The sequence below is a fragment of the Oncorhynchus tshawytscha genome, linkage group LG03 (genome assembly GCF_018296145.1).
Source record: "Oncorhynchus tshawytscha isolate Ot180627B linkage group LG03, Otsh_v2.0, whole genome shotgun sequence".
Classification (NCBI taxonomy): Eukaryota; Metazoa; Chordata; class Actinopteri; order Salmoniformes; family Salmonidae; genus Oncorhynchus; species Oncorhynchus tshawytscha.
In genome coordinates this window covers 39,080,912-39,092,127 of record NC_056431.1, presented here as the reverse complement: position 1 = coordinate 39,092,127, position 11,216 = coordinate 39,080,912, and positions in this window count along the sequence as shown.

Here is an 11,216-nt window from a genome sequence, read left to right as displayed (position 1 = left end):
TACATATTCGTCGCTAAACCTACTGGCTCCAGATAATCTACAAGTCTTTGCTAGGTAAAGCCCCGCCTTATCTCAGCTCACTGGTCACCATCGCAACACCCACCCGTAGCACGCGCTCCAGCAGGTATATTTCACTAGTCATCCCCAAAGCCAACACCTGCCTTGGCTGCCTTTCCTTCTAGTTCTCTGCTGCCAATGACTGGAACGAACTACAAAAATCGCTGAAGTTGGAGACATCTCTCCCTCACTACCCTTCAGGTCAGCTGCCAGAGCAGCTTTCCGATCGCTGCAGCCCATCTATAAATAGCCCATCCAACCAACTACCTACCTCATCTCCATATTTGTCTTTGTTTTTCTGCTCTTTTGCACACCAGTATTTGTACTTGCACATCCTCATCTGCACATATATCACTCCAGTGTAAATTGCTAAATTGTAATTACTTCGCCACTATTGGCCTATTTATTGCTGTAACGGCGTTCGTCTGTTGAAGGAGAGTCGGACCAAAATGCAGCGTGGTGGTTACTCATGTTCTTTAATGAAAAAATAGCGATACATGAAATAACTAAATAAATACAAAAACAACAAACGAAACGTGAAAACCTAATTACAGCCTATCTGGTGAACACTACACAGAGACAGGAACAATCACCCACAAAATACATAGTAAAACCCAGGCTACCTAAATATGGTTCCCAATCAGAGACAACGAGAATCACCTGACTCTGATTGAGAACCGCCTCAGGCAGCCAAGCCTATGCTAGACACACCCCTAATCAGCCACAATCCCAATGCCTACAAAAAAAAACAATACGACAACACAATAAACCCATGTCACATCCTGGCCTGAACAAATAATTAAAGAAAACACAAAATACTAAGACCAAGGCGTGACAGAACCACCCCCCCAAGGTGCGGACTCCCGGACGCACCTCAAAACCATAGGGAGGGTCCGGGTGGGCGTCTGTCCATGGTGGCGGCTCCGGCTCGGGACGTGGACCCCACTCCATAAATGTCTTAGTTCCTCCCCCTTGCATCCTGGGATAGTCCACCCTCGCCGCCGACCATGACCTCGTAGTCCTCACCCAGAACCCCACTGGACTGAGGGGCAGCTCGGGACTGAGGCAGCTCCTGGCTGGCTGGCAGATCTGGAAGAGTCTGGTTGACTGGCAGATCTGGAAGATCATGGCTGACTGGCGGATCTAGCTACTCTGGCTGCTCCATGCAGACTGACAGCTCTGGCTGCTCCGTGTAGATTGGCAACTCTGGCTGCTCCATGCAGATTGACAGCTCTGGCTTCTCCATGCAGACTGGCAGCTCTGGCTGCTCCATGCAGACTGACAGCTCTGGCTGCTCCATGCAGACTGGTAGCTTTGTGCAGACTGACAGCTCTGGCTGCTCCATGCAAACTGGCAGCTCAGGCTGCACCATGCAGACTGACAGCTCAGGCTGCTCCATGCAGACTGGCAGCTCAGGCTGCTCCATGCAGGCTGACTGCTCTGGCTGCTCCATGTAGACTGGCAGTTCTGGCTGCTCCATGCAGACTGGCGGCTCTGGCTGCTCTATGCAGACTGGCAGCTCCATGCAGACTGGCAGCTCCATGCAGACTGGCAGCTCTGGCTGCTCTATGCAGACTGGCAGCTCTATGCAGACTGGCAGCTCTGGCTGCTCCATGCAACCTGGCAGTTCTGGCTGCTCCATGCAGACTGACAGCTCTGGCCGCTCCATGCAGACTGGCAGCTCTGGCTGCTCCATGCAGACTGGCAGCTCTGGCTGCTCCATGCAGACTGGCAGCTCTGGCTGCGTTGAACAGGCAGGAGGCTCCGGCAGCGCTGTAGAGGAGGAAGGCTCTGGAAGCGCTGAACAGGCGGGAGACTCCGACAGCGGAGGAGAGGAGGAAAACGCTGGCTGCGCTGAAGAGGCGGGAGGTTCCGGCAGCATTAGAGGGAAGGAAGGCTCTGGCTGTGCTGAACAGGTGAGGCGCACTGAAGGCCTGGTGCGTGGTGCTGGAACTGGTGGTACTGGATCGAGGACACGCACAGGAAGCCTGGTGCGGGGAGCTGCTACCGGAGGACTGGTGTGTGGAGGTGGCTCTGGATAGACCGGACCGTGCAGGCGCACTGGAGCTCTTGAGCACCGAGCCTGCCCAACCTTACTTGGCTCGATGCCCACTCTAGCCCGGCTAATACGAAGAGCTGGTATGTACCGTACCGGGCTATGCACCCGCACTGGAGACACCGTGCGCTCACTAGCATAACACGGTGCCTGCCCGGTCTCTTTAACCCCCGGTAAGCACAGGGAGTTTGCACAGGTCTCCTACCTGGCATCGCCATACTCCCTGTGAGCCCCCCCCCAATACATTTTTGGGGGTGACTCTCAGGCTTCCATCCGCGTCACCGTGCTGCCTCTTCATACCAGCGCCTCTCCGCTCTCGCCGCCTCCAGTTCTTCTTTGGGGCGTCGATATTCACCAGGCTGTGCCCAGGGTCCTTTTCCGTCCAATATCTCTTCCCAAGTCCAGAAGTCCTTTGATAGCTGCTCCTCACGATTAACGGGAGAGTTGGCTCAGGTCTGACTCCTGACTCTGCCACTCTCTCCCTGAGCCCCCCCCCAATACATTTTTGGGGCTGCTTTTCGGGCTTCCTTGCCAACCGTGTTCCCTCGTATCGTCGGCTCTTATCTCCGGCTGCCTCTGCTCTCCTAAATGCCTCCACCTGTTCCCATGGGAGGCGATCTCTTCCGGCCAGTATCTCCTCCCAAGTGGAACAACCTTTGCCATCCAACACGTCTTCCCATGTCCATTCCTCCTTTCGCTGCTCCTGCTGTCGCTGCCTGTTACCACGCCGCTCGGTCCGGGTGTGGTGGGTGATTCTGTAACAGCGTTCGTCTGTTGAAGGAGAGTCGGACCAAAATGCAGCGTGGTGGTTACTCATGTTCTTTAATGAAAAAATAGCGATGCATGAAATAACTAAATAAATACAAAAACAACAAACGAAACGTGAAAACCTAATTACAGCCTATCTGGTGAACACTACACAGAGACAGGAACAATCACCCACAAAATACACAGTAAAACCCAGGCTACCTCAATATGGTTCCCAATCAGAGACAACGAGAATCACCTGACTCTGATTGAGAACCGCCTCAGGCAGCCAAGCCTATGCTAGACACACCCCTAATCAGCCACAATCCCAATGCCTACAAAAAAAAACAATACGACAACACAATAAACCCATGTCACACCCTGGCCTGAACAAATAATTAAAGAAAACACAAAATACTAAGACCAAGGTGTGACAATTGCCTTACCTCCTTACTTCATTTGCACACACTGTAAACAAATGTTTCTATTGTGTTATTGACTGTACGTTTGTTTATCCCATGTGTAACTCTGTTGTTTTTGTCGCACTGCTTTTCTTTATCTTGGCCAGGTCGCAGTTGTAAATGAGAACTTGTTCCCAACTGGCCTACCTGGTGAAATGAAAACATTGGTCTTGCTCACATCTGCTATGTAGCGCGTGATCACACAGTGGTCTGGAACAGCTGATTCTCTCATGCATGCTTCAATGTTGCTTGCCTCAAAGCGAGCATTAAAGGCATTTAGCCCATCTGGTAGGCTTGCGTCACTGGGCAACTCGCAGCTGGGTTTCCCTTTGTAGTCCATAATAGTTTGCAAGCCCTGCCACATCCGACGAGCATCCGAGCCGGTGAAGTAGGATTCATTCTTAGTCCTGTATTGACGCTTTTCCTCTTTGATGGTTTGTCTGAGGGCATAGCAAGATTTCTTATAAGCTTCTGGATTAGTGTCCCGCTCCTTGAAAGCGGCAGCTCTAGTCTTTAGCTCAGTGTGGATGTTGCCTGTAATCCATGGCTTCTGGTTGGGATATGTACGTATGGTCAATGTGGGGACAACGTCGTCAATGCACTTATTGATAAATCCGGTGACTAATGTGCTATACTTCTCAATGCCATTGGATGAATCCCGGAATATTCCAGTCTGTGTTAGCAAAACAATTCTGTAGCATCCGGGTCATCTGACCACTTCCGTATTGAGTGAGTCACTGGTACATCCTGCTTTAGTTTTTGCTTGTAAGCCGGAATCAGGAGGATAGAATTATGGTCAGATTTGCCAAATGGAGGGCGGGGGAGAGCTTGGTACGTGTCTCTGTGTGGCGTAAAGGGGGTCAACAGAGTTTCTTTTCATTTGTTTGCACATGTTACATATGTCTGTCTGAATCTACAACAGGATGCTAAGTAATATGTCTATCTGGTTCCCAGGAATAACATTTTGTAACAATAACAATCTGCTAGTTGCAGCAGAGAGTGAACCTGTACAACGTATAAAATAAAGATAATATAAACATCTTGGGAACAACACTAGAAGCATTGAGTGCAACTCTGCCCAGCTCAAAGGCGAGAAAGAAAATGCGCGATAAGGGAGGGAAAGCAAATGACTTAAAAGCAGAGCTAGAGAGATGGAGAGACTTAATAATTCAATCAATGTCATTGATGGTACATTTTGGGGGGAAAAAATCTCCACAGTATGAAATGTTATTTTCCTATTCCAGGGAGACATTTTCCCTCAGCAGCATTTTTATTTCCTCTGCACAGCTAAATGACCCACCAAATGAACGTGATCTGGAAGGCACATTTCCTTAGTAACACATTTTTATGAACACATGTTGATTATTGTGCTTCCTCTGAAAATGTTACTTCCACAAATTTTGATGGCTACCTTTAGTGGTTTTCTATTTATTTTTTTATTTTATTTCACCTTTATTTAACCAGGTAGGCTAGTTGAGAACAAGTTCTCATTTGCAACTGCGACCTGGCCAAGACAAAGCATAGCAATTCGACACATACAACAACACAGAGTTACAAATGGAATAAACAAAACATACAGTCAATAATACAGTAGAAAAAAGAAAACAAAAAGTCTATATACAGTGAGTGCAAATGAGGTAAGAAGGGAGTTAAGACAATAAATAGACCATGGTGGCGAAGTAATTACAATATAGCAATTAAAAACTGGAATGGTAGATGTGCAGAAGATTAAGTGGTTATGTTAATCAAATATAGCTAATTTACCGGTAATATATTTGTAGATCTGTAAATTAGAATTTGTGGCAAGGCTGAGTCTTGTATGGTATAGTATATGTACTGTGTTACAATACTGTGGTTAGGGAGAGCACTACATGTACTACAAACAGTTTTCAGAAAAGGCAGAAGAGTGCTTAGCATCAAAGGTGCCTTTCATGGATTGAGAAGTGTAACATTAAAGGTTTTCTAAATCCTTAAGGGTTTACAAAAGTAAGATACCACTTTAAATGGGAAAATAATAATTTCAAAGTGCATTATATTATTTTTCAATATGATATATCTTGCAAATAATACCCATCCATATACTGAGGTATCTATGTGAATACACCTAATTCAACCGCAACAATAAAAGTAGCAGTGGAGAGTACTATCACTTGAGCCTCTTCTTTTGTATCACATTGCCATCTAGCGGATAAAACAGATAATTACATCTAACGAGGTTTTGTATGAGATTAAAACTTGAATCGTTAATGGTGAAAACTATCACATCCGTTTGCAATATTACAACAACAAAGAGTTATCGCAAACAATGAACACAATTCACATACTGTATTCACAAAGCTCATTATAATATCTAATCTCTACGACTACATTGCATTTTGTCTGGACAATGATGATTTCTGTTTTTTGATTTAAGATGTGTTAACTTTTTAAAAATGTTTATTTTTTTCTCCCCAATTGGTCATTACAGTCCCATTGCTGTAACTCCCATACGCTGAAACACAACCCAGCAAAGCCGCAATACTTCTTGACACAATGCTCACTTAACCCGGAAGCCAGCCACACCAATGTGTCGGAGGAAACACCGTAAACCTGGCGACCATGTCCGTGTGCCTGGCCCGCCACAGGAGTTGCTAGAGCGCAATGGGACAAGGACATCCCTATCTTCCAAACCCTTCCCTAACCTGAACGACGCACCATGGGGTCTCCCGGTTGAGGCCGGCTGCAACAGAGCCTGGACTCGAACCAGGATCTCTAGTGGCACGGCGATGCAGTGCCTTAGACCACTTGGGAGGCCTGTTGTGTACTTGTTTGACATTTCTACTGCATTGTTAGGAGTTAGTAACATAAGCATTTCACTGCACCTACTATAAGATCTGCTAAACTGTGTACGCGACCAACAAACTTTGATTTGAATATGCACTGCTATTTTATTTTACCACATTGTGATGCTCTTTAGCTCCCCCTTTGTCAAAACAATGAAACAACAGCGGTGGGGTGGACAGTGGCGCTTTCCTCTACTGGGTATTCAATCTTTAACCATCCCAACCCACTGAACATCAGCGTTTATAGGTTGAAATGTACAGGTCATTACATTTCTGAGAATCACAGATGTTGGAGTGGTCAAAACCTTTTGGACCGGTATATTCTTAGACTTGCACTGTATTTTGAATCAATTGGTTCTAAGTATCAAATCCTAGAAACTTGATTCTTATAGGGAAGCACTGCATTTTTCTTCATGTTGATGTTGTGATTAACCCTCCGCCATGGCACGTCGCTCACACAAAAGTCCGGAGTACATCTCCTCACACTCGCACCTCGTTCACACAGGCAGTTTCCATGGTTACCGAGGTTTCCGTTTAGATCCCGGCAACGGTCCATCTCTGAAGAGCATTCGCATTCAGAACCCATAAACCCCTCCTCAAAAGCACAGTGGTTGCATTCACACCGCCCGTGACCTGGCAACCAAACACAAACAAAACAGATCCTGCAGTTAAAGTGCTTTCAGAAAGTATCAAATGTATTAAATTGAGGTTGTGTCACTGGCTACCTCATCTCTGTACCCCACACATACAATTCTCTGCAGTGAATTTCAAACACAGACTCAACCACAAAGACCAGGGAGGTTTTCCAATGCTTTGCAAAGAAAGGCAACTATTGGTACATGGGTAAAGATAAAAAAGCAGAAACTGAATATCCCTTTGAGCATGGTGAAGTTATTAATTACACTTTGGATGGTGTATCAATACACCCAATCACTATAAAGATACAGGCTAACTCTGTTGCCGGAGAGGAAGGAATCCTCTCAGGGAGTTCACCATGAGCACAATGGTGGCTTTAAAACAGAGTTTAAAGGCTGTGATAGGAGGAAACTGAGGATGGACTAGGCAAGTAATTTAGGTTAAAAACAAATTCTTATTTACAATGACGGCCGACGCTGGGCCAATAGTGCACTGCCCTATGGGACTCCCGATCACGGCCGGTTGTGATACAGCCCAGAATCATACCAGGGTCTGTAGTGATGCCTCAAGCACTGCAATGCAGTGCCTTAGACCGCTGTGCCACTCCGGAGCACCAGTTGTAGTAACTCCACAATAAAGAATAGAACATATTTCAAGACATGCATCCTGTTTGCAAGAAGACACTAAAGTAATACAGCAAACAATGTGGCAGTGGTGAAAGTGCAAGGTTTTCTTGATTCTCCTTTCCAATAAATATGAACAATCTTATTCTGGTGACATGATGATCGATTCTTGACTGTCGTTTGACAAAATCAAAATTGTCTGACACATGACAATCTCAGAATGTAGACTAGCCTACCTGCGCAGCCTACAAGCACTGTATCTGCGACCTGTTGGCTAGAGCACACGAGCCAAGACCAGATTAAGGCACATTTGTTATTTAACGCAACAGTTTGTGACAACTATCGGTAGAGTTCAAAATGTGATGGAAACACAGTGATTTTAAGATTTCTATTCAGTACATAAAAATATAAGCGAAAAAGTACACTTTGTGTGTACTACGTCAGCATGCACAGATTTTTTTATTCTGCAACAAGTCAGTTTTTAGAATATTCTCATTCAAATCTGTCACCAATTGGATGGAAACCTAGCTATTGTCAGCTACCTCACCGATGGGTCAACCTCACACATACAATTAGAGCATGGCAGTCTGGTGCCAGGACAACAACCACTCCCTCAATGTGAGCAAGACAAAGGAGCTGATTGTGGACTACAGGAAAAGGCAGGCCGAACAGGCTCCCATTAACATCGACGGGGCTGTAGTGGAGCGGGTCGAGAGTTTCAAGTTCCTTGGTGTCCACATCAGCAACAAACTATCATGGTACGAACACACCAAGACAGTCATGAAGAGGGCACAACAAAACCTTTTCCCCCTCAGGAGACTGAAAAGATTTGGCATGGGTCCCCAGATCCTCAAAACGTTCTACAGCTGCACAATCGTGAGCATCCTGACCGGTTGCATCACTGCCTGGTATGGCAACTGCTCGGCATCTAACCGTAAGGCGCTAAAGAGGGTCCTGCCATCCAGGACCTATATACTAGGCGGTGTAAGAGGAATGCACCAAAAAATTGCCAAAGACCCCAGTCACCCAAGTCATGGAATGTTTTCTCTGCTACCGCACGGCAAGCGGTACCGGAGCGCCAAGTCTAGGACCAAAAGGCTCCTTAATAACAGCTTCTACCCCCAAGCCATAAGACTACTGAACAATGAATCAAATGGCCACCTTACTATTTACATTGACCCCCCTAATTTGTTTGTTACACTGCTGCTACGCTGTTTATTATTCATGCATAGTCACTTCACCCCTACCTACATGTACAAATTACCTGGTCTAACCTGTACCCCCGCATATTGACTCAGTACCGGTTCCCCCTGTATATAACCTTGTTATTGTTATTTAATTGTTATTTTTATGATTTTTTACTTTAGTTTATTTGGTAAATATTTTCTTAACTCTTTCTTTAAGTGCACTGTTGGTTTAAGGGCTTGTGACTAAGCATTTCAAGGTAAGGTCTACACATGTATTTGGCGCATGTGACAAAGTTAGATTTGATTTGATGTACTGGCCGACAATTGGAGTCACACTCATTGGAGTTATAGATATAGATAGCGTAGTATGAGTTGAGCTCTTGGTAGCATGGCTTGGTTGTCGATGGCAGCTTGCTGGGATGTCTCTTGCAATGCACTGGGCCTGCTGGGTTGTAGCGTTGGGTGTATCCTCTCGAAGCTGCGTCATGCGGGTCCCCTTTGTATGTAGTCACCCTGAAGGCAAATTCCAGGTCTTTTATACTCTAGACTAGTTCTTGGGCGTGTTTAGCAATTAGTTTGGAGAAGGAAGAGGTAATAGGGAATTCTCAATAGCTGTCTAAACGTCACTTTAGTCTATGCCAATCTGTGGAATCACAGCACACCATACAAGCAAGGAAAATAGTCCATGCGATTCAATTCGAATTCACTCGTGAGAATGTAAGGAGTTAAATGAAAGCAAATCGTTGTAAACTACACACAGCACACATGATTAAAAGGCACTCATACATTACTATGGGTAGGCATTGACTGAAGCTCAATGTTCAATTCAAATCTCCTTATGTCACGTCCTGACCATAGAAAGCCTTTATTTTCTATGGTAGAGTAGGTCAGGGCGTGACTCATATTATGGCAAGAACAGCTCAAATAAGCAAAGAGAAAAGACAGTCCATCATTACTTTAAGACATGAAGGTCAGTCAATATGGACAATTTCAAGAACTTTGAAAGTTTCTTGCAGTCGCAAAAACCATCAAACACTTTGATGAAACTGGCTCTCATAAGGACCGCCACAGGAATGGAAGACCCAGAGTTACCTCTGCTGCAGAGGACAAGTTTATTAGTTACCAGCCTCAGAAATTGCAGCCCCAATAAATTCTTCACAGAGTTAAAGAACCAGACACATCTCAACATCAACTGAGGAGACTTTGTGAATCAGGCCTTCATGGTCGAATTGCTGCAAAGAAACCACTACTAAAGGACACCAATAAGAAAAGAGAAATATGAGCAATGGACATTAGACCGGTGGAAATGTGTCCTTTGGTCTGGAGTCCAAATTGGAGATATTTGGTTCCCACTACCATGTCTAGGTGAGATGCGTTGTGGGTGAACAGATGATCTCTGTATGTGTATTTCCCACCGTAAAGCATGGAGGAGGAGGTGTTATAGTGTGGGGGTGCTGTGCCAGTGGAATTGAAGGCACACTTAACCAGCATGGCTACCACAGCATTCTGCAGCGATACACCATCCCATCTGGTTTGCGCTTAATGGGACTATCATTTGTTTTCAACGGGACAATGACCCAACACACCTCCAGGCTGTGTAAGGGCTGTTTTACCAAGAAGGAGAGTGATGGAGTGCTGCATCATCTACCTCAACCAAATTGAGATGGTTTAGGATGAGTCGGACCGCAGATTTAAGGACAAGCAGCCAACAAGTGCTCAGCACATGTGGGAACCCCTTCACGACTGTTGGAAAAGCATTCCACGTAAAGCTGGTTGAGAGAATGCCAAGAGTGTGCAAAGCTGTCATCAAGGCAAAGGGGGGCTATTTGAAGAATCTCAAATATAAAATATATTTTGATTTGTTTAACACTTTTTTGGTTACTACATAATTCTATATGTGTTGTTTCATAGTTTTGATGTATATACGTTTTACGGACACAGTATGTTTTACATTAGTTATATTGTTGTTATTAATCCCATTCAACCCCTCCCATCTATATCTCAACACCATCCATATTGGATTTCTATTTACCATATATTTTTTAACTGTGCTGTGATGTTTCACAGAAATTCTGAACCTTTCTATTCTCGATTGAAAGTTGAAATTAAACATTTTTGCCAAAGGTATTATAAAGTATATCTTATTATACTTTTTCATTTATCACAATTTTCTTTAACCAATTATGGTCTTTAATGCAGGGCCAACAGTTAATTACTTTTTCCCCGTCCACTTTCCTCTTCCATATTTGCGGTAAATGCTGCAATTTTGGGTTGTAATTTTGGGTTGAGAAGACATTTCCATATGTTTTAGTTAGCTGCATGTATGACAGAACTCCACCAGCCGTCTTTGTGACATCATTTACGAAGATTATACCTTTGTTTTTAATGTTTTATTATCCATTAGGTTAACCATAATATTTGTTGTATTATTTGTTCTGTCTTTTCTGGTGGATTAAATAGAAATTGCTTCCAACTTTCTATGGCTTGTTTTAAAAATAGTGATATTTGGGAGATGATTTCCTTTTCAAATAACTGAAAGTGAGAGGTTGTAGTCTGAATAAAGGGAAAAAGGCCTTTCTTGAACATAGGGTGAGACATTCGAACTAATTTGCTAGAGAACCAGTTCG